The 24,442-nt window shown below is 45.8% G+C and overlaps 1 protein-coding gene across 3 annotated transcripts in view; it reads left to right on the top strand.

Moving 5' to 3' along the window:
• Positions 1 to 24,442, top strand: part of PTPN5 (protein tyrosine phosphatase non-receptor type 5) — a 164,158-nt gene that overhangs the window by 19,035 nt on the left and 120,681 nt on the right. For all 3 annotated transcript variants that reach the window (XM_075928115.2, XM_075928116.2, XM_075928117.2), the window contains exon 2: positions 11,530 to 11,606. The gene's annotated coding sequence lies outside the window, so the exon portion shown is untranslated. The remainder of the gene's footprint in view (positions 1 to 11,529; positions 11,607 to 24,442) is intronic.

The following is a 24,442-nucleotide window of genomic DNA, read 5'->3' as shown; positions in this document are numbered from 1 at the left end:
AGGAAGAGAAAGACCAGAACTTGGGATGTCCTGTTCCATGAGATCCTGCAAACCTTTGTTGTTCATCAGGGCTGGGAGGGTGAACACTGCAGAGAGCATGGAAAAGGATAGTGCAGAGAGGAGAAAGTCCCAGCAGGAAAGGGAATGGGATATGCACCTGGACATATGGAGACTTCTCCATCAGCAAGCATAGATGCTGCAGATATTCATGGACCTACAGGTTCAAAAATCACGGGCTTGCCTCCTCTTGCAGCACCTCCCTCCCCATACCATGCCATACGGCATCAGGAACCCTACTGCACTAGCCCTACTGCCCCCCTTTGGGTGCCAGCTTCTCACACACAAACCTGTGAAAGCTCTGATTGCTCTATGTGTAGGTAAAATGGACATGAATGTTCTTTCCCCTTTGTTAGGGTCTATTCTATCAACATACTTAGCTTTTAATATATTTGTATTTCAATTATACAGATTTTTCTGGTTTTGTTGCTGAATAAATTCTATTATTTGGGAAATCATTCGTCTTTATTACTTCACAACATTTGTTTCAGAGTGCCTAACAGTTCTGGAAGCACCCACTTACTTGTTACTGTGTAGAGTGACACAGCTCATAGGATCTGTGACAAACAGTGTGATAAGCATAAATGTGCAGCAAGCACTTCAAAATTAATAGGTGTATTGTCGGTATTACATTCATGGATGTACACCAGGCACCACACAATTCGTGACAGTCCCGCAAACAGCAGGACCATGTAAAGCACAGTACACCACAACACATTACTGTGACTCACAGTTACAGTGCTCTTTCAAAGCCTCCCTGAACTCTGTGACTCCACATGGAGCTCTTCTAATAGCCCTTGTGTTCGGCTGTTCAAACTGAGCAGATACCTGCTCCACCTCCACCCCTTCATGCTGGCAGAAACCTTTCCCCCTTTGCTTCACAGATACTGTGCAGGATACAGCAGAGAGATGTAGCCATTGGGATGTTTTTTTCATTTGAGATCTAAATCTTGTGTGTAAACAACACCAGCCTCGCTGTGGTCTATCCAAAGCTCACTCAGCTGTCATTCAGCACTTGCTGAGCTGGTAGTTGACTCTTTCCTTGGTGCTGTCAAGGTGGCTGATGTACAGCTTTGTGAGCCAGGGGACCAAAGGCTCGGCCGGGTCCCCCAGGATTACCATTGGCATTTCAACATTGCCAGCATAATCTACAGGTCGGGAAAGAATGTCCCTGATTGTAGCTTTCTGAACAGCCCTGTGTTCTTTTCTGTGCGAGCATCATGCACCTTCCCTGACCAGCCCAACACTGGTGTTGGTGAAGAGTCCCCTCGTGATCCGCCAGTGCTTGCATCACCAAAGAAAATCAGCCTTTTGGTGGTATTTTTTGGCAAGGTACTCAAGTGCCAAAATAGGGATATACATGCTGCCTAGTGCTTCACCACAGGCTGGGAACCCCTCTCTAGGAGGTCCATACACTGTATCCTGTTGGTTGCTGAGAGTTACAGTCCTGTGTCATATGAAATGATTAGTGGCCTTCATATTTGCACAACAACATCCCCCCCCCCCCCAATGGATTTCCCACTCCAGAATGATTTGCCACTAACTGGGAGCAATTCACCATTGCCAAGTTTCCACTGTACAATCACCTGTGGCTTGTTCAGTGAAAGTGCAGCTCTCATTCTGGTGTCCCTGTGCTGGAAGGTGGTTCATAGATCTAAGACAGTGGCCTTGCACATCTTAAAGTTATGCAGCCACCGCATATCATCCCAAGCCTGCATTGTGATGTGATCCCACCAGTAAGTACTCATTTCTCAGGCCATGAAGAGGCACTCTGCCATCTGCTGCTGTTTTGTGAACCCCTCCACCAACCTCAAACTGTTTCTCACTGGTATCCCGCAGCAGTCTTATCTTCCATCAAACTGCCAGCACTCCAGCTTTCTTTGGGTTTTCTTGCAGCTTTGCAAGTATCAGGGCCTGTGAATCCTGCTCTTGCAGTGCTTATTACAGTACTGCAGATCTGTGCAGGCTCCATTCTTCTGTCAGAGATGGTGGGCAGCAAGGAGGACAGTGTGGGTTTGTGAATTTTTTTCCCAAAAGATGCAAAAATTATGGGATATATTTGACATTCTGGTATGGAGGCAGTTGCATGCTAGGAGGTAGAGTCCTTGTTTCCAGTCACGCCTGTGTGACTCTTTTCTGCCCATGAATTGCTAACATTCCCAAAAGACATTGTGATGGATGGGTGCACAGTAGGATACGTACCCATGGTGCTCTGCACTCTGCATCAACCCAGGCTCGTCCTGCGTCAATGCAGCGAGCCAAGTATGCACGTGCAGAAACAATATACCAACTGCTGTAGCTTCATGCTGGTATAATTTGTGTCAACCAAAGTGTGTAGTGTAGCGTGGGCTGAGTGTATGTCTTCACTGCAGACCTAAGTCAGGAATTGCCTCTAATCTCTCTCCACACACAAAAACCCCTCACCTGAGCTTGGTGGTGCTTTCAGCGTATGCCAGCTGACACATCTGGGGCTACAGTCTAAAACCCCAAGGCTACTTCTACATTGCGCTCTCTTGCACAAGAACATATGCAAATGAGGCATGCCGATGAATATTGCTGTGCCTCATTTGCATACTTAATGAGCCACCATTTTGCAGAAGGGGCTTTTGTGCGAGAAGGAGCAATCTACACTGCTCCTTCTTGTGCAAAACCCCCCTCTTGCGCAAGAGCTGTTCTGTCTGAAAATAAGTGAAATTTATGGTCACATGAAAATTACTTGCAAATGTGTTCATTAAGGGTTTGTCCATACTGGACTCAAAGACTTGCAGCGTGGCTGCAGCTGGCCCTAGTTAGATGAGTTGGGTTTGCAGGTCTCAGGCTTCAAGGCTAAAAATGGCTATGTAGACATCTGGGCCTGGACTAAACCACGGGCTGTTTAGTCTGTAATGAGATGCATCCATACACACCCCGACACCTGTGTAGAACCTCATTAATAATAATGGGACTCTGGGCACCAGGTTCCACTTGCCTGCTTCTGTTGCAGGATTTGGGCCATACTGGACAACCCAAAATGCTTATAGCACCCCAAGCATCCTGGTTCCACCTGCTCCTGCCAGAGAGAAGCTGTTTTGCCAGAAATGTTGTTACTGCTGTAATATCACTCCTGAATATATAATGCTACATTTGACTCTGCTGCAGTCTCGCAAAATTCTGCTCACTCACTTAATATTTGTTATGGGTGAGTAAAATAAAATTCGTATTTCCTCCAGCATCATCAGTCATTCTGATGACAGGAGTCATTTGGTGCCTGGGCTAGTAAAATTTTCTAACAGTTTTCCAAAGCTGGTTTACTACTAAAACAAGAAGAACTGGCTCTCTCGCGTATATCTTTACTTGCCTCAGCTTGTTGAATATTGTTTTCTTTACCATAGCATCTCCCATTCAGTACTGCAATAGCATCTGTTCCCTCAATTTCAGTTTGTCACAATGCCCTCTGCTCGCCTGGGGCCAGGGATTCTCCCTCTCAGCTAGAAGCGGAGCCTTACTGCTGTCAGAACGAATCACTACCACCAACAAACACTCTGTTACCTGGGCCATTGTGTGTGTTCTTTAATTTTGAGAACAGCAAGCAAGGGGGGGTGGAATGGTGTCAGCTAATTGGCTTGTTTCGGCACTTCTCCCCCCACCCCAAACATGGAAATCAGAGAATTCAAATGTATTTACAGATGAAACTCTGGCAGAGCCATGAATTTTGTGAAATGGTGGATGTGACTTTACCTTGTTGTGAAGCTGCGGGAGTTCCATTAATAGCTGTGACAAATCCTGTGACTAAAAACCATACAACTACTTTAGCTTTAGTTTGATATGCTTCAGCTATCCATGTGTGCCTTTGAAAATCTACCCCCTTATTCTGTTAAGCCCGATCCACAAACATGCACAGGCACCTAACCCCCAGAGTGGTCTACACTACAGCTGTAAGCAGAGCCTGTCCCATCCATTCAACCATTTGGGCAGCCACCCTAGACCCTATGCTTTGGGGAGTCCTGTGGGTGGATTACTTGGGGGGGGGGGGGTTGGCACTGATAGCAGGGGAAAATCTCTAGTCTGTTTAAATATTTTACAGAGATTTGTATCTGATTGTGATAGTCATGATTTACTCATGTGGGCTGTGAAGGCCTTGTCCACAGAACAGGTAAACAGCATGAAAGCTCTTTCAGGAGGAACCTGACTCAAAGGGACTGCTTCTAGAGTAGGCCTGGGCAAAATACGGCCCACGGGCCACATCCAGCCTGCCAAGCCACTGGATCTGGCCTGCGGATGCAGTGGAAAGCCCCAGGTAGGCTCCCCTGCTTGTTCCACACACCGTTCACGGAAAGCAGCTGTGGGGCTATTTATCCTTCAAAACTGTGGTCCCAGAGGGGAAAGGGGGAAAGCTTCAGATGCTGCCCCTGCCCCCAGCAAAATCCCATTGGCCAGTTTCTGGCCAGAAACTGGCCAGTGGGAGCTGCCTGTTTGCATAACAGGCAGCACATGAAGCAGCATGCCCCCTCCTCTCCAGCTCAGTTATTCACACAAGCACATGTCTCTGCAGCCTGTGCAGGTGCAGGGCAGGCATGCAGGCTGAGAAACATTTAGCTCTGCAATGAGGCAGACTGGTTGGACTGCTGGCCAGTAAGTTTCCTGGCCAGAGCCTGCCTCTGACAATTCAGCCCCTCCCTTCCCCAGCCCTCTGTCCCCACACTCCATATACCCAAACCCTCTGCCTCCCTCCTGCACCCAAACCCTCTCCCAGATCTGGCACCCCAATTCCCTCCTATCCTAGGTCACAACCCAAACCTCTGCACCCCAATCTCCTGCCCTAGGTCACAACTGCCTCCTTCACCCAAAATTCTCTCCCAGACCTCAGTCTCCCTCCTGTACCCCAATACCTTACCCCAAGCTTTCTTCTGCAGTTATCACAATCAGATAAAAATCTCTGTAAAATAATTAAACAGACTAGTGATTGGCAGTTCACAGAGTGAATTGGCCCTTTAAGTCTCAATTTAACCTGTGACAGGCTTAGCCCGTTTCCAAAGGTAAAGGCTACAAAGGTCAGAAAAGGACCAAACCCAGGTCTGCTGAGGCAGGAGCAGTTTGTGACCAGAGAGAAGGAGAACTAAGAAGCTTCTCAAGAGAGCAAATCTGGGAATCAGTCTCAGTAAAGGAAAATGCCTCAGCGGTCTGTATTAGGGGAATTGCTTTGATTTTACTTATGAGCTTTGTGTCTGAGCAAACAGTTGTGCCCTGTGATCAAGGCCTGACATGGATTTGGGCATACCTCTTTGGATGGGCGAGTCAGTCACAGGCATGCACACGTGTTTATACAAAGACATGGAAGTTCATTGTCTAGCTCCCTGGCTCTGGTTGAACTGTGCAGGGAAAGAAAAATGGCTTGAATCCATCCAGCACAAACCAGATCCAAACTGGATCTTGACTTGGCATATCTCAGAGAAACAAAATGGGGGATCCCCTAGGAGCTTACTTAGTAGCTATGGATTTCCTAAGCACAGTGCACTACAGCTGTGCCCAGCTGGATGCCTCTTACACCAAAACGGGAACAGTTAGAACAGCGCTGGTTTTATACTACACACAAATTCCCCTCCAGGAGGGGACTTGCTGGCTGCCCTGTTAGGTCAGTTCTTTGTTCTTTTCTTACTGAATAAAGCTTACGTGGGCCATATAGTAGTACATATAGGCTGTCTCTACATTGGCACCCTTTTCCGGAAATGCTTAAAACAGAACAGTTTTCTGTTATAAGTATTTCCGGAAAAAGTGCGTCTACATTGGCAGGATGCTTTTCCGGAAAAGCACTTTTTCCGGAAAAGCGTCCGTGGCCAATGTAGACGCGCTTTTCCAGAAAAAAGCCCCGATCGTCATTTTCGCGATCGGGGCTTTTTTGCGGAAAAGACTACTGTGCTGTCTACACTGGCCCTTTTCCAGAATAGTTTTTCCGGAAAAGGACTTTTGCCCGAATGGGAGTAGCATAGTTTTTCCGGAAAAGCACTGACAATTTTACAGTAGATCATCATTGCTTTTCCGGAAAAGCAAGCGGCCAGTGTAGACAGCTTTCAAGTTATTCTGGAAAAGTGGCTGCTTTTCCGGAATAAGTGGCCCAGTGTAGACACAGCCATATTCTATTCACACTTACTTGCAAATACCATTTTTTTTTAAAAAGGTGGATATTTTTACCCAAGTATCTAAAAATCTCCTGACTGTGTCTCCTGGGCTTTTTGGTTACATGTCTCTTCTGTCTTTATTTTTCTGCTGCTGCCGTTTTACCTCACCTTGGCCATGTCTCTGATCCCTTCCATCTGCTTTTCTTATCCTTCTCTAACCCAGTTATCCTGTCCACTAGCTATGTGTGTGTCTCTCTTTTCACTCTCACAAAGAGCCTAATAACAATACTTTGGAGCCAGGGAAATGTAGGATCTAAGATTCCCCCCAAACATGGAATTATAAACTGCAGTCTTTTTGTTCCTCATATTTGCAACATGAGCAGCAGTAGCTAGTGGAGGTGGTTTCAGTAATAGATGTTCCCATCAAGTAAGAGACCTTGTGAACCTAGATGCTTTAAAAGTAGCTAAATACATGGCTTCTGGAGACTAAGACACAGCAGATTGTCTCTAACCACAGCAATCAGTTCAGCTGTGAAAGGTCTCTGTTATGCAAAGCAGTGAATTAGTGGCAGAAGCAAGTAGGCAAAATCAGGAAGAAGTGTGGCTAATAGGAAAACATTGCAGAACCTCAGGAAAGATTACAATGATTGTAAATCCGGTGTGCAAGATGCACCATGAACATACACCCAAATAATGCAGAGGATTGTGGTGGTGACCTAAGCTATATAGAACTACTCTGTGTTTGAAACATTACTGTTCTGGCATAAATGATAGGAAAATGATGCAGGGATATTTTGTTATCAGTAATCTCTTCAATGAATTCTTCTCTCAACCTACCAGAAATCAAGCTGTCATCTTGACGTCATCTTCTGATGGGGTAAACTTTTGTACCTATTGGCTGCGTCTAGACTGGCAAAATCTTGCTGCCTGTCTACACTGGCCACGAGTATTTGTGCAAGAACACTGACTTTATACTGTACTAAATCAGTGGTTCTTGCGCAAATACTCTGACGCTCCCGCTCAGGGATAAGCCCTCTTGCGCAAGTATTCTTGCATAAGAGGGCCAGTGTAGACAGCCAAGTTAATTTCTTGCGCAAGAAAGCCCGATGGCTAAAGTGGCCATCGGAGCTTTCTTGCGCAAGAGAGCGTCTACACTGGCACGGATGCTTTTGCGCAAAAGCAATCTTTTGTGCAAAGGCACATGCCAGTATAGATGCTCTCTTGCGCAGATACTTTTATTTGCACAAAATCATGCCAGTCTAGATGCAGCCATAGAGTAAAACTATTGCCATTTAGCAGACTGATGCTTACAGTTTTCAGCTATTTACTTATTTTTTGGGAAGATAGGTGGTGTATGGTTTTCATAGAAAGAAAAGGAATGATGTCCATGCCCTTTGACACTAATTATGAGACTAAACCATTCTCCTGGTGTCTGAATTGGTGAGTAGAAAATTTGGACTAGAAATTGGCAGTACAAGTACTGCAATGTGCAGTTTCTTTAGTGCTTATCTGGATTACAACTACTATTGGCCTTTGTCCTTCAACATTTCATTCAGAGATTTAGGAATAGCAGGAAGGGAGAGGTACTGTTGGTGGCTTTTCATAGTTATGATTTTTTCTCAGATTGGTAGCCAACAGCATCTCAAGTCCATGTGAGAAATAGTGATAGCTTGCCACTCCTACTCAGACTTGGCTGATAAATGCTGAGGGTATGAGAGTGGGTGTTTAAAGCAATGTTTGTGGCCAATTTCCCTCTTGTGAGTGCCTCTTTTTATGTTTGACATTTCTGAGGCTGAGCTTTGTAACAGACTGTGACAGTGAATTGGGGAGCTGAGACTTCATTGAGATGTGGAAAACATCAACCAGTGGGGGACAAATGGATTTAGTAGCTGGTTCTTGAGGGACTTCGAAATGGGATGAAATGAGATTAATGGTTATAACAGAATAGTTAAACAGAACATTTTTCTCTGTGCCTTTTTTGCCTTTCACACTACCTGAGGGTATAAATGTGTTCCCCCCATCCGCCCCCCCCTTCTGATCATGAGAGCAAAGCCCAGACCCAGTGTTTGGAAAAGTTTATTGAACCTGAAAGTATAATGTTCATCTCTCAAAGTGATTCTAACCAAGACAATTAAGTGTTGACCTTTTAAAATGGCATTTTATTGTGAAGGATTGTCATCTTACTTTCTTCCTCACTTCAATTGCTACATGATTTTAGCAGGTTGATATCTCACAAATTTCCAGAGTTAGAAATTAATCTTTGTATCATTAGAAGGCTAAGATCTAATGCTGCCATCAAATGATGTAAAAGCATTGCTTACTAGTCCTAGTTATTTGTAAGGTATTGGCAGTCAAAACTGTCCTTCATTCTAGCAATGTTGTTTTATTTTGTTTTTTGTTGTTGTTTTTTTTTGTGGGGGGAGGGTTGCCCTTGTTGAGGAATAAGTCTCATATTCAAAGTAGATTAACTAAATGTATTAAAGGAAATTTCAAAAGTGACCCAAAGCGAAGTTTGATCCTGTTTAATTCCGTGGCAAAACTCGCATTGATGAGAATAGGAGAAAGATCAGGCCCCAGTGGTAGTTTGCAGATGTCTGGCCTTGTCATGTATATTAGGTAGTTCCCTGTCTGATAGGATGCTGAAATGTGGCCATCTGGCAAATGTGGCCAACTGGCAAATCCCATTGTTCTGTAGTGACATGATCTCTAACTAGTGCCAATATGTTTTTATTGCAGTTAGCTCAGTATGTTTCTGGTGCTACTGTTTTCCTTGAATAATTCATAAATTAAAAAAAAAATCCACTAATGTGAATAGACTGTATGGATACAATAGTGATACGCTGATATTTTTATATACTGCATTAGTCATATTAAAGGATCCAATTCTGATATCTTTATTCATGTGGAGTAGCATGTAATTTTGCAAATTGATTTCATTGGGGTTTAGCACTGGTTGATTTTAGTGGAACTCCTTTCTTGACACCAATAAGAGTTTTGCCATTGCTTGATTTCGGTGGGCATTAGATGCTCAATTGGTCTTTGTGAATTCCCTCCTGAAGTGCTGGTCTTGTGAGATGCTGAGCCCTCTTGCTTCCCTTTTGAAGAGAGTAGGAAAGGAAGTCACTCAGCACCTCCCAAGATTGAACCAAATGTTGCCTTTTATTGTTATGTTAAAGTGTCAGAAACCAGTTAAAATCCTCTACTTTGTTGCATTTTTGTTACTTGATAGAACTTAATGGGATGAAGGGTAGAGGAATCTGGCCCATTAGATGCAAATAGTAGTGACTGTTTAACAGCTCTGATCATGTCTAAATTGTAACCTGCTTACTGATGGATGTGCTACCTAAACTCAATGTATTCTGTTTATAAAGTTAATCAGTTGCAGGAAGCCTATTTATAGAGACAGTTTCACAAACCAAGACTGAAATCAGTCTAAGCGCAATATAAATCTTGTTGTGCATCAAGGAATGAAAGACGAGTTTGGTTTATAATAATCCCCACTCTAGGAAGGTGACAATCCTTCCTTGCTAATGTCACAGGGTGCTGATTTTAAGGGGTTCTAAGGATGGGAAAGAAGCAGATATTTGTATGTTTCAGTCCTTTTCTCATTTTTACCCCCCTCTGGTCCTTTTATCCCCCCCCCCCCCCATTATTGTATTATCTGAGCATTTTACAGCTGAGAGAGCCTAATTCGAACTACCTACTCTGTGCCGCGTGTAGCCGTGGGCACGGAGTCCGCACTAAGAGGGATTTAAAAATGGTGGCGCCTGGCAAGATGCAAATGAAGCCCGGGATATTTAAATATCTTCATTTGTAGTATGCTTCATTTGCAACTTCGAATGCCTACATTAGCCACTCTACTTCGAACTAGGGTGGCAGTGTAGACATACCTGAAGTGTGTAGAGAGTGGAGACCTGAACCCATGACTCTTAAGCTGCATTTCCTGTAAGGGACTGGGTGCTCTCAATTGATGATGCTGTGGGGTGCTTCCTCACCTCACATGCTCAGCTATTTGTATTTTCTTTTTGTGTTTTAAAAAAAGACTATAAAGACTCCAGCAAAAGAGTGTAGTGGTGTGACAGAGAGGGGATTTTATTCAGCTTGTTACATTGCATGTAAATTCTACTGCCCTATACTAACCTCTGCGTGCCTCAGTTTTCCTGGGCATTGCACCAATACCTAGATGGTGATGGGAATTTAGGGTATGATGGACTCTTCCATGCCTTCTGTAACCTGAGCCCAGAAGGGGTTGCGACCGGGTGACCTTTTTTTTTAGGAAACAGGACAAAAGGTTGGAGGAGGAGCCTGGCTTGGGGCCTAGGACCCGGCTGCTGGGAGGAGGGTAGTCTGGGCTGGCGTGAGATGCAGGACAAGAGCTAGTCCCTAGCTCTGGGGGCCCCTCTCCCCAAGATGGATTGTACTGACTGCTCCTGGTTTCTGTTCTGACAAGTCTGTGTTACGCTGTGTTCCTATCGACTAACAAATCCTTCTGTTCTACCTGCTGGCTAAGAGTCACATCTGATAGAGGCTGCAGGGCCCTATGGCTCCCCCTCCCCCCATCACATATAAATATTAGAGACAGCCCAGCACCACTTCCATCCAATATAAAATATACCATAAATGCGAAAGAGTCCTGCTTTGACAGGGACTTTATATTTCGTAATGTGACTCAGTGGTATGTTGCCTACCTGGCTCTGATCCTCCACTACTGATGCCAATAGAAGTTTTGCCATTCACTGTGATTTCAGTGGGAGCTAGACATCTACGTTCCTTTGTGAATCCCACCCAGAGTTGTTGATGCCACCTGAAGTACTGAGCACACTCACTTATCTTTGAGAGAGCAGAAAAAGATACACTCAGTATCTTCCAAGATAAAAGCAAAATGTTGCTTTTATTAAATCAGTTCCAAAAATCTTTTGCTTTCTGCTAGCCTCAAACAAACAAACAAACAAAAAACTAAATCAGAAGCTAGATTAATTTCAACCTTTTTAAAAATAAATGTTATATAACTACATCTCCTCCTGGACGAAAGCCCTGTATCCTGTACATTGTGTAGATCAAGTTTCAGCGAGTAATGAACAGTTTTTTGCTGAAGTATAATTAGAATGTATAATGGAAATGCTGATACCACCTTAACTATCCCATTGCAAATGTGACACTATTAATTAAGGAGTCTCTGGGGTGTGGTACGCTCCTTGGTGAATTAGCCTGGTGGAAATTTAATGGCAATTTACAAATTGGTTTCCAGTTTTATTTTTACTTTTTCCCTCTTGTTACTGTACAAAGGACTTTTGATTCAGATAATATGAGATTCTCTGTTTCTCTTTAATCTATGCTAAAGAGCACTCTCCTCCCTCCCCCCTTTTTTTTCTTCCAGGTCTTAGGCGAGGGCCGTAGTATCTGATGATTCAGCTGGGGAAATCCTGGAGATGTGGTATAATGACTATATTCTTGGTAAGTCTATTTTGTTGCATATTTAGTATTGTAGGAATGTATTGCCTGTTGTTGAGATCAGGGCCAAATTCTGATCTCAACTCTATGTATAAATCTGGTATAATTCCTTTAAATTCAGAAGAGTTGTTTCCCATTTACACTGGTTTAACTAAGATCAAATTCTTCCCAGTCGCATTTTGTTACAGGTACATAGCATTTATTCTGATAGCAGACACCGAGTAATATATAAATAGCCTTTTTAGTGCATTTGGGGGAGGGGGTTTGCTTGTCTCCTCCCTTACAAAATCCTCTAGAAGGGGACAACATTGGGGAATGAAAGACCACAAGCTTCCTTTTGTAGAGTTCCCTAGTCTAAATCATCTTGTGAGGTGGTGTCTGCCCTCAAAATGTGTGCTGATCCCATGAAGGATCTGATGGAAATCACTGTAGGCCAACATTTATTTGTATGCTGCCACTGTGCATTCTTGCTGGCTTTGGAGTCCCTAATCCTCCCTCAGGAACCTATCAACATGGCTGCCTGCCTGCCATTTTGAATCCCTGAGACGGGGAGAGCTCCATAATGTGGAGAACTCACATTTACTTTTGAATATATTCTCCATTAGGTTGATCCATGGGTTTTCTGACCCTGCAGAAAGGGATCATGCTGGAAGAATGGCAGCCCAACACTGCTTAGAAAGGGAGACAGCCATTCTATGGGAGGATTCTCTCTGCTCAGCAATATTAGCAGGAAAACCTGTCTGTGTTATTTTGCTATACAATTAGTACCTTAAAGATGGCTTTGTTATACTTTGAGCCATTTTTCCCCAGATCACCGACACTTCTGTTTCTTTTTTAGTATGACTAGGATTTCAGTCATACTGAAAATATTCTGCACCCCTTAGGGCTTGCTTGTGTAGCGCCCCCTCTCCACCTGGTTACCTTCTTTTAGAGCCAATCTCCTTTCAGGTTCGGATGGATGGGTCTGGGTTCTTCTGGATCCCGCCACCTACTCAATTTTATTCTTTCTGATTGATGTACTTGGCGGTGCCTCCACCCCCCTCACTCCTTCCTAGCAGGGTTGCCAAGGCAGCTTGGGAGGAAAATTCTAGCCCAGGATAATCCCCACGTATTCACCAGATAGTTGGAGACTCCCAGAAAATAACACAAACACATACACTATAATAAACACAATTATATTAAACAGGAGACAATTATAACAGAACAGGGTAAAACATTATTTTTAGGGTCACCGGTGCCCTGCAACTGTGAAGTTAGTGTCCCGTTGGTACGCGTACTTTGTTGGGGCCCTTGATGACTGTTGACCAGACAATCCTTCTCTGCAGAGGTTTAGCAGTGGGGCTGACTAGGTCCAGTACAGCCCAAAGGACTCACAAATGGGAGAAGGCAGCAAATCCCTCCACAGTTTAATAGGCTGCAGGTAATAAAATCCCCAAACAAATTCCCTGACTTACTAACTAAAAATTGGTGCACTCACACACTCCATGAATGAGCCTCAGGTTGAGAGATGACTCAGTCTCTGCAAAGGGGCTGCTCTCTTCTCACAGGGGTCCTCTTCAAGCAGGAACCAGGCTGCTTTGGTCCCAGAATTTCCCCTCACCGTGAAGGGGTGCAGGGCTCAAGATGCAGACCACACAACTGCACCAAAATTCAAAACTACAGCCTCCCAGCCCAGCCTCCAGACCCACACAGCAGGCAGCAGCCCTGAACTTGCTGCTAGAGCCCCGCTGACCATGCAGTGACCCTCTCACCCAGGGAGCTGGAGCCTACTCAGCCTGGCTGGGGAAGCCTCCCAGCAAACTCCACAACTGGGAATCAACAGTGGAGACATAAACCCAGCTGAGGGATCCTGCCTTCAGGTCCCTAGAGGCTAGCTCTCAGGGGGAACCCTGCATGCAGGCCTGGGGCTTACTAGCTCCCACACACTCAGTCCTCCCCTTTTCCTGGCTGGCTCCAGACTCCCCTCAACAATGGTCTCTCCTTCCCCCTGGGAGGGGCATCTCACTCCCTGTGGGTTGCCGGGCAGACTCTGGCCCTGGTAGGGAGGGGGAGCCAAGGCAAACTCAGAGTGCCTCTCCCTGAGCTGCCAGCAGACAAAGCCCCGGGAATCCAAGCAATCTCCTTGGGGGTTACACTCTCCCTGTGCGAAAGTTCTTGCCGTCCTCGGCAAGGGTCATTTAACCACAACACAAACATGCAAGGTCCTTTCCATCAGGTAATAGTATACATTGTTTAGTTGACAATAAATATCATTAGCCAATAAGTAAGTATTGCTGTGTCCACATACAATATTAATTTAAACATTAAATTGTTATTCAATTTACATTAATAACATTCTTACTATATTTAAATAAATGACTTAACCTTGGAGTCTCCATTGTTAACTATCAGACACAAACAATAATAGGCCACCCGCACCCATCTATTTACTAAATGCAGAGGGACAGAGGTGGAGGACCCTGGGACATCATAGGTGAGTTTCTGTACAGGTTTTCGCTCTCGTTCTGAACGTCGAAGTACAGGAGCTTCTTCATTCTCAGGGTTCTCAGCAGTAATGACTGCAGGACAATCAATGATTTCCCTCTCTGCAGGTTGCATGGCTTCTCCCACATCCTCTACAGGTGGAACCATCCTAGCTGGTAAACCACTTGCCTCTTCATGCTGTATTGTTGACTGAGGGGGTACAAAGGGTGCAGCTTCAGGGTTAAGTATTTGAGCTAGAGGAGGCTCAGATTCTCCCTCTCTAACAGTTTCTACCTCACATAGCTGCTCATGAAGCATAGGAGGTATTGGATAATAGGGGAAGAATTCCTCTTCACTGCTACTCTGTGAATGAGGATCATTTTCTCCAGAGGAGGTTAAAGACTCACTGTCTGCCTCCTCAGCAGATTCAAGTTGTGCAGTAAGGGTTCTTTCTGCAGGAACTTTCTTCCTTAGTCTTGAACGAGTAATGGGTCGCCGGGAGGAACCACATTCACTATTTTTCTCTTCACCTATTAACTGCCCCACTGGCAAGAGGTGGTTTCGGTGAATAGTCTTACAAACATTTTTTCCATTTTCCATCCTAAGGCGATATACAGGCAAGTCTGGTAGCTTATCAACCACTATGTAGGTGTCTGCATTCCACCGGTCAGCTAATTTATGTTTTCCAGTGAGACCTAGATTTCGGATTAACACTCTGTCTCCTACCTGCAGATCCTGTTCACGGACCCGACTATCATATCTCTGCTTGTTAGCAAGGTTGCTTTTTGTGGCTGCTTGGGAGGCCAGTCTGTAAGCTTCCCGCAAGTCACGCCTGAGACTCTGAATGTACTGGAGATAAGTTGTTTCGCTAGCTTCATCAGAGGATATCCCAAAACATAAGTCAATTGGTAGCCTGGCTTCTCTGCCAAACATTAAATAATAAGGCGAAAACCCAGTGGACTCATTTTTAGTGCAGTTATAAGCATGCACAAGGTAACTGACATGCTCACTCCATCTGGTCTTTTGGGATGGATGTAGTGTTCCCAACATGTTTAGCAAAGTCCGGTTGAATCTCTCCGGTTGTGGATCTCCCTGGGGATGGTAAGGAGTGGTTCTGGACTTCCTTATTCCCAGGGTTTTTGTAAGTTCACGAATTAGTCTGCTTTCAAAATCTCTTCCCTGGTCAGAATGGATTCGGGCCGGGAAACCATAATGTACAAAGAATTTGTCCCATAAAATTTTGGCCACTGTACTGGCTTTTTGGTCTTTTGTGGGATATGCTTGGGAATACCTTGTAAAATGGTCAGTAACTACAAGTATACTGGAGTGGTTCTTTCTATCAGGCTCCAATGACAAAAAGTCAATGCACACCAATTGCATGGGTGCATCTGTAGCGATGTTCACCATAGTCGCTGCCTTTTTTGGCAGAGTCTTCCGCTTAACACACCGAGAGCACCATTTGCAGTGGTCTTCCACAGATGCTGTCATTTTGGGCCAATAAAACCGATCTCTGACCAGTTCCAAAGTCTTATCTACCCCCAAGTGACCATGATCATCGTGCAGAAACTTCAACACCATCTCCTGGTATTCTTGGGGTAAGACCAGTTGTTTCCGCACATGGCCCCTTACAGTCTGGGTGGTCCGGAATAACAAACCTTTGTTAATCACTAAACGATCCCACTCTTTTAAGAGAAGAATTGTGCCGGGGGAAAAGTTAGCCTTAGAGACGGGTTTTTCACCCTTTTCTACAGCTTCCAGCACAGGTCCAATATTTGAATCTTTCCACTGAGCTCTTCTCAATTCAGTCGGAGTTAACTGGGGCAATTCAAAAGTCTTTAGCCCAACGAGGTTTGCATAAATGGTAGGTATAGCCTTCTCAGACAACCCCAGTGTGTCAGCATATCTTTCCTCATTTACATAAGGGGACTGCACTTTTCCTATTACAGCCTTGCAGGTGGCACGAATAGCAGGAGATGGTATCTCCATCCACTCAGACTCTTCCTCGAGTGGGTTATGAGGGCGACGGGACAATGCATCTGCGTCTGCATTGGTTTGACCCGAACGGTACTGCAGCTTAAAGTCATAAGCAGCCAAGGCAGCCATCCATCGCTGACCAGTAGCATCTAGTTTAGCCGTGGTCTGCACATAAGTAAGTGGGTTATTATCTGTTTTTACTACAAAGGTCGCTCCGTATAGATAATCATGAAGTTTGTCCACAACAGCCCATTTGAGAGCTAAAAACTCAAGTTTGTGCACGGGATAGTGTCTTTCAGAGGCAGTCAACCCTCGACTGACAAACGCCACAGGTTTCCATTTATTCTCATAATTCTGATAGAGAACTGCTCCTAATCCATCAAGACTGGCATCTACGTGTAGTTCATAGGGCTTGGTAGGGTCTGCAAAGGTTAACACTGGTGCAGTGGTGAGTTTCTCAATAAGGGCATGGAAAGCGCTGTTGCATTCCTCTGTCCAACGGTCTCCAAATGGTTCATTCACCTTGAAATACCTCTCATTAGGACTTGCAAGCTTATGTTGGGGTGATCTCTTCCACGTTGGGGGGTATCCCCTTGTCAAATTGGTGAGCGGTCTCACAATGGAGGAGTAATTTTTTACAAATCGGCGGTAATATCCACAGAAGCCTAGGAAAGATTGTAAAGCTTTCAGGTCTTTGGGTACAGGCCAGGTGGTTAATGCCTCAATCTTCTCGGGATCAGTCGCCACACCTTCTGCTGACACAATATGGCCTACATATTTTACTCGGGTCTGACAAAATTGACATTTATCAAGTGACAGTTTCAACCCACTAGCATCCAGGCGGTCTAACACTTTCATTAGTCGAGCTTCATGCTCTTCCAGAGTTTTCCCAAAAACAATTAAGTCATCCAAATACACCAGCACTTCTAACAAATTCATATCCCCCACTGTCTTCTCCATCAAACGCTGGAATGTAGCAGGAGCTCCTGAGATGCCTTGGGGCATCCTCTCAAACTGGTAGAATCCCAAGGGACAAATGAAAGCTGTTTTCTCTTTGTCTTCAGAGCTCATCGGGATCTGGTAGTAGCCGCTTCGTAAATCTAAGACAGAGAACCATCTGCTTCCTGCTAGGCAAGCTAAGGCATCATCTACCCTAGGTACAGTGTATTGATCTGGGATGGTCCTTTTATTCAGTGTGCGATAGTCCACACACATGCGCACAGTCCCATTTTTCTTCCGCACCACCACAATGGGGGATGCATAGGGGCTACGGGATTCAGAAATTATTCCTGCTTCCAATAGTTCTTGGATATGCTTTCTCACATCCTCAATGTCTGCAGGTGCCAGTCTTCGGGACCTCTCCCTGAAAGGCCTGTCATCTGCCAAACGAATGGTGTGTTCCACATTAAGGGCACACCCCACATCCCATTCTTCAGTGGAGAACACATTAGGTCTCTCGCTTAACTGCTTTTTTAACCGGTCTTTCCAACTGGGAGATACAGGAGAATCACCAAAATTAAAAAGATCAGGATCCAATGCCTTACAGGGCTTTCTGGCTGCAGCTGCAGGGCTCATAACACTCTCTACTCTATACAATCGTGCCAATACCATTCCTCTCCTGATGGCTATGGGATGGTTGGTTTCATTTCGTATTCTGACCATAATGCCAGCTTCTTCCAGCTGTGGTAAGGACAATAAACCTCTCAGAACCATCAGACCACTAGGGAGGTTATCTCCATCAGAGGACTCCATCATTACTGTATGAGGAAGGCTGCTACCGTGCTTCTCAAGTTTTCCCCTCAAGTCAATCTCACCATGTGGGGGTATGGACAGAACAGCTTTGGATACTCTTACTACTTTCCCTAGAGATTCATCGTCAGAGCTATCATGGTCAGAAGGCATTGTGGATGAGCCCAGGGTCAGTTCTCTCCATGGAGGGCGAACCACATCTGGGGTCTTCTGGCCCAAACGACCACAAAGTGTGGCCAAAGATTGGAACATGTTGCTGTTGGTTCCAATCAATATGGGAATGCCATCAGAATTTTGTGTCTCAGGACAAATCAAAGCCAGAGTATCACAATCCTGGAGACATCCAGCCAGTTCTGCAGGAAAACGTAAAGTCACTAGTACATATCCATCGTATGGGTAACTAGCATTGCTAAGGCCCCATATTGCCAATCCTTCTAGAGGATGGATCTTCACTTGAGGGAGGAATTGCCGATGGAATTCTCTAGTAATGATGGTGACCTGAGATCCACTGTCCAGCAGGGCCCTACAGGGAATCCCTTCTACCATCACATTAACTACCGCTGCTGGGCCTATCAATCCTTCTGGGAATGGGCTCCAGGAAGGCTGTTCATAACACAACTTAGTGGAGCTCTGACTGTAATGGCTCCCAGTATGCTCCATTACTGGGATCCTTGGGAGTTTCCCTGTAGCTTCTTTTTTCGTTGCGCTACCTTCTCTTCATTCCTTGGGTTGTCACACTGGGTGGAAATGTGCCCATCCTCGCCACATCGGTAGCAGAATCTCTTGTTCCTTGGGAGGGTCACCAAGGTTTTCTTTACAGGTTCTCTGTTGGGGTCCCTTCTCCCTGGGTGAAAAGGAGGGTACTTCCTTTCTGTCAAAGTTGGTGGAAGAATATCGCTAGGTGACCCCTGAGGCATCTTACTCGTCATAAATTCAGTGAGCTGTGCTGTCAGGGTTTTGAGCTGTTGATGGAGGTCCTCAGTGGTAGGCAGACAAAGGTCATCCTTCAGTTTCTGAGGACCAACGGTCTGGCTCACTGAGATCTTATTCCTCTCTCTAACCGTTCTCTTTTCCTCCTCCTCCCGGACTTCTCGCAGCAGTTGGTGGAATTCTGGAGGACTGTCCAATCGGTCTGCAAGTTTCAATTTCATAATTAGAAAATCATCATAAATGGCACCTCGTATGACCTGTTCTAGTCGTACTCGGTGTTCCTTGCTCCTTTCAGTGCCTTTACGGCGGATGCACAGTTGAAGGGATGGTTCCAATCTGTGAAGATAGGAAGATAGTTTTTCACCTGAATGTTGGTAACAGGATCGAAACTGAAAGTAGAGGTCTTCCCCAGTCTCTAGGCTCCCAAAGGCATCCTCCATCGCCGAGAGATAGTCATCAACAGTGGCAGCAGGCTTGCTGGCTTTTAATGCACAGATTACATTCCCTGCAGGTCCTCTCAGGCTTTCTGCCACACGTTTCCTCTTTTCAGCCTCACTACATTGCCATTCCTGCATCACCTGATTTAGTTGATGCCTCCAAGTGTCATAGTCATCTTCCCCTACAGGCACAGGTTTAATGCCTGAAAAGAACTTCAGTTTTCTGTAAGGGCCTGATTCATATGCTGTCTTTATGGACTCCCCTATTGCTTTTCCCATAGCAAAAATTATTTGGTCTGTAGAACTGGAAGGAGGCACAGGACTATTTCCCAAAAGAGTCCTTAATTCAGTCATGGTCTTCCCTTCCTGCATAAGGAAGTTCCCCAATTTGGACTGAAAACCATTAGTTTCAGATGGTGGGGCAGATGGGGAGGGAAAACGTGATTGTGTTTGAATGGTCACCTTCCATCCGTCCTTCTCTCCATCTGGCAGAATTACATGGGGAGTCACTACAGTAGACAGTATAATCTTGCTCTCTACAAGAAGAGATAAAGTAGCTTCCCCTTGTGCTTTCATCTGACTCCGAACCACACAGGTTCCCCATTCTCTGACATTAGCAATCTCATCTTCAATTTGTCTAATTTCCCATTCAGTGGGTACATTAGTGAGCAGAAAGTGGCGTTCAGGGTCAGCTCCCTCCAGCTCACACCAAGCTATAAGCCTCTTCTGATAATCCATACTGGGAATTTACTTAATATCCCAGGAAGACAGCAGGAGTGTATATAAGGTATGAGTTTAAAAGACGGGCTCCCAGTGGTGCCTCCAATGTAGCGCCCCCTCTCCACCTGGTTACCTTCTTTTAGAGCCAATCTCCTTTCAGGTTCGGATGGATGGGTCTGGGTTCTTCTGGATCCCGCCACCTACTCAATTTTATTCTTTCTGATTGATGTACTTGGCGGTGCCTCCACCCCCCTCACTCCTTCCTAGCAGGGTTGCCAAGGCAGCTTGGGAGGAAAATTCTAGCCCAGGATAATCCCCACGTATTCACCAGATAGTTGGAGACTCCCAGAAAATAACACAAACACATACACTATAATAAACACAATTATATTAAACAGGAGACAATTATAACAGAACAGGGTAAAACATTATTTTTAGGGTCACCGGTGCCCTGCAACTGTGAAGTTAGTGTCCCGTTGGTACGCGTACTTTGTTGGGGCCCTTGATGACTGTTGACCAGACAATCCTTCTCTGCAGAGGTTTAGCAGTGGGGCTGACTAGGTCCAGTACAGCCCAAAGGACTCACAAATGGGAGAAGGCAGCAAATCCCTCCACAGTTTAATAGGCTGCAGGTAATAAAATCCCCAAACAAATTCCCTGACTTACTAACTAAAAATTGGTGCACTCACACACTCCATGAATGAGCCTCAGGTTGAGAGATGACTCAGTCTCTGCAAAGGGGCTGCTCTCTTCTCACAGGGGTCCTCTTCAAGCAGGAACCAGGCTGCTTTGGTCCCAGAATTTCCCCTCACCGTGAAGGGGTGCAGGGCTCAAGATGCAGACCACACAACTGCACCAAAATTCAAAACTACAGCCTCCCAGGCCAGCCTCCAGACCCACACAGCAGGCAGCAGCCCTGAACTTGCTGCTAGAGCCCCGCTGACCATGCAGTGACCCTCTCACCCAGGGAGCTGGAGCCTACTCAGCCTGGCTGGGGAAGCCTCCCAGCAAACTCCACAACTGGGAATCAACAGTGGAGACATAAACCCAGCTGAGGGATCCTGCCTTCAGGTCCCTAGAGGCTAGCTCTCAGGGGGAACCCTGCATGCAGGCCTGGGGCTTACTAGCTCCCACACACTCAGTCCTCCCCTTTTCCTGGCTGGCTCCAGACTCCCCTCAACAATGGTCTCTCCTTCCCCCTGGGAGGGGCATCTCACTCCCTGTGGGTTGCCGGGCAGACTCTGGCCCTGGTAGGGAGGGGGAGCCAAGGCAAACTCAGAGTGCCTCTCCCTGAGCTGCCAGCAGACAAAGCCCCGGGAATCCAAGCAATCTCCTTGGGGGTTACACTTGTGCATAGAGCTACTCCTGAAAAAGTACATGTGGATACTCTTACCTTGAGTAAGAGTCCCTTCTTCCAAAATATCTTAATCTACTTTGGAAGTGGATTAAACTACACCAGAAAAGGTACTCCTTTTCCGGAATAAGAATGTTTGCATGGAGTTATTTTGGAATAGTTGTTGTTTTTAATTCATACCCTGTCTTAGTCTGGAAAAAAAATCAGTAGATCAACCTTTATATACATATAAACCAATGGAATGTCTTAAACAATGGCTGTACTGATCAGCGTAGAAGAAATTCTTTCTGCAGTGAATTAAACCAGTGGAGGCTAGATATTTCAAAAGAGCTTGGCTTCTATTCAGGAACCTATGTGAAGAGTTAAAGTTTTTCAGCAGGGTTCTACCCACTAGCCACTACTGTTTTCAATGGGAGTTAGACTCATAGGGTTGGAAGAGACCTCAGGAGGTCATTGAGTCCAATCTTATACTAAAAGCAGGACCAGTCCCAACTAAATGAAGACCAGTCTCTACTAAATCATTTGTTGAGGGCCTAAATAGGAAATGAACCAATTTGAAAAAAAATGGTCATTCATGACCAGCCTCATTCTTGGACATAAAATAGTAGTACGATTAAAATGCATCACTTCACAACCATCATACCACCCCAGGCAGTTTTACAGCATCCCCCTCTCTCTCCAAAAAAGAGACCGGTACATATGGTCATTAGTAGAGCCCTACCAAATTCTTGGCCATGAAAAATGCATCATGAACTGTGAAATCTGCTGACCTCCCCTGACACTTGGTCTTTTGAAGGGGAGTTGCAGTATTGCCACCCTTCTGTGCGGCCTTCTGAGTTGGGTGGCAAGAGAGCGATGGCTGTTGACCAAGCACTCAGCTCTGAAGGCAGCACCTCCCCACCAAGAGCATAGAAGTAAGGGTGGCAAGACCATCCCGGCCACCCTTCCTTCCATGATGTTGGCTGTGGAGCAGGGCAGCCAGACACAGGCAGCTGCTGACAGAGGGCCAGTTGCTGCAAACAGCAGTGTAGAAGAAGAGTGGCAATACCATACCATGACATCCTTCTGCACTGCTGCTGACGGTGGTTCTGCTTTCAAAGCTGGACTCCCAGCCACTACTCTCCATCTACCCAGCTCTGAAGGCCGCACCTTAACAAATGTGTTAACTTCCTCAAGTTAGTAGGCCGTCAACGACCAGGAGGTGCAACAGTTTAGTGAAGATGCACTCTCACTGTGTTTACTCTTGCTTCCATAGCTGAGGCCCTGTTGTTGTTCCCCTTGTATCTTCTGCTGATTCTACTGCATGCCTTTTATCCATGAGCCCAGGAGACACACACAGAGCATTGACAGGCCCAGAAAAGGAAAATCTTAAATTCACTCACAACAAACGACTGCTGCTGAAGACCAGTAATTGTAAAGTCACTGTGATCTTATGTTATTGTGATCTTGAAGATTCAAAGACCAGCGTCATTTGGACTACATTTTAATATAAGGGCTCGACTGGTGAAGAGCTACAAGGGAGAGATGGTGTCTTGGGTATTCAGTCTTCCTCAACGTGTGTATGTTTGGGGGGAGGGGAAATAGGAGGAAGCAGTCTGCTCCAGTCATGGCTCTGCCTTCTCCTCCGTGCCCAGGGGTGAGCAGTTCTCTGTGCTCCTTAGAATACAGGTGGCATAGGGGATGCTAGTGTGTATAGCTTTACCACAGCACATTGACAAGAAGCTATTTTGGATGTCCCTCCAATCCTGCATTCCCATACAAGAGCCAGTGATGCAAGTGGAATCCAGCCTGGGGCCTCCATGTTCTCCTTGTCCCCTCCCCATGATCCACCCCTCCTTACTTGGGGAGGGGTGGCTTTGTCCTCCTCCTGCTGCACCAGAGACTAAGAAACCACAGTGGAGAAAGGAGCAGAGCCTTTGGTGTGCAGCTGTGTCTCTCTGGGTCTGTATAGCAGCCCTGCCAGAGGACACAGCTTGGGGTGATACAGCCGTGCCAGAGGAGCTGCCCACATTCTGCTGCTGTGGTTCCTGGGAAAGTTCTGAACCTCAAGACTCTCCCGGGAACCATAGTAGGAACAGAATGTGAGGGTGCCAGCAGCTTTTCTGGCATGATTGTGCATCCTCAGCTCTGTCCTCTGGCAAGGTGGCTATATAGAACAGATACCCTATGTGGAAGGCTGGGAGTAGTACAGCCATGTTGGTGGTCTTGATATGCCATACTGGCTATAAATACCTTGTCGGTACAGTGGGCCAGATGAAACTGCCCTACTGGCAAGGGCGGTAAACAATCTGGCCTTCTGTATTTGACATTATAGTATAGGACGTACTGTGGTGGAATCCAGCATACTTGTTGAGATTCTATATGTACAGCACAGCTGAAATGTGGTCAGCTGTGGGTGGAGAACAGCAGCCAGCACACTGCTGGCTGCTGACCACACTCTTCTCATCATTACCTTGTCCTCCCTGGGTTTTTATGCATGTGCTGTCTCTCACTTTGCACTCAGTCACAAAACTCTTCAGGGTCAGCACTGGCATTTCCTTTTAGTGTTTCTACACTGGGCCTCCAGCCCCTCCCATCCTACAAATAATGCCTGCATACGCGGTGTGCACTCCCCAGTGGGTGTAGGGTAAACTTATTGCAAGCACCAGTGTCCCCCATTCTCCCCACCCCATGAATGGAATTCTCTTGTGGATCCTGGTGTGGGGGAAAGGACACACAAAGCTAGTAGTGGAGGGAGAAGGAGGGCATATGGGAGATAAAGCCCCTGGTAATGGGGAGAAATGGGGTACAGGAGATTCCCTCAGGCTACATCTAGACTGCAAGCCTCTTTCAAAAAAGAGCATCTAGACTACAACCAGTACTTTCAAAAAAGCAAGCCGCTTTTTCGAAAGAGAGCACTCAGGCAGTCTGGATGCTCTCTTTTGAAAAGGCACAGTTTGCATTACATAGCGCCTTTTTTCAAAAGAGCACTTATTCCTTGTAAAACAAGGTTTTCCGCGGTTGAAAAAACTGCCACATTCTTTCAATTTACTTTCAAAAGAACATGGCAGCAGTTTCGAAAAAAACCTGTAGTCTAGACATACCCACAGAGCCCCTGCTGTGGGGGAAAAATAGCAGAGGCGCACAGAACCCATGGTTGGGAGAACTGGGGAAACCTTGTTTGGGGACAGAGAGGCAAGGAGGGCATGGGGGGAAGTGGGATGGCAGTGCGC

Source organism: Pelodiscus sinensis, chromosome 5 (assembly GCF_052426305.1).
Source record: "Pelodiscus sinensis isolate ZL-2025 chromosome 5, ASM5242630v1, whole genome shotgun sequence".
In the NCBI taxonomy this organism is placed as follows: domain Eukaryota; kingdom Metazoa; phylum Chordata; order Testudines; family Trionychidae; genus Pelodiscus; species Pelodiscus sinensis.
The sequence above is the reverse complement of the archived record's forward strand: the minus strand, read 5'-3'. Positions and strand labels throughout refer to the sequence as shown.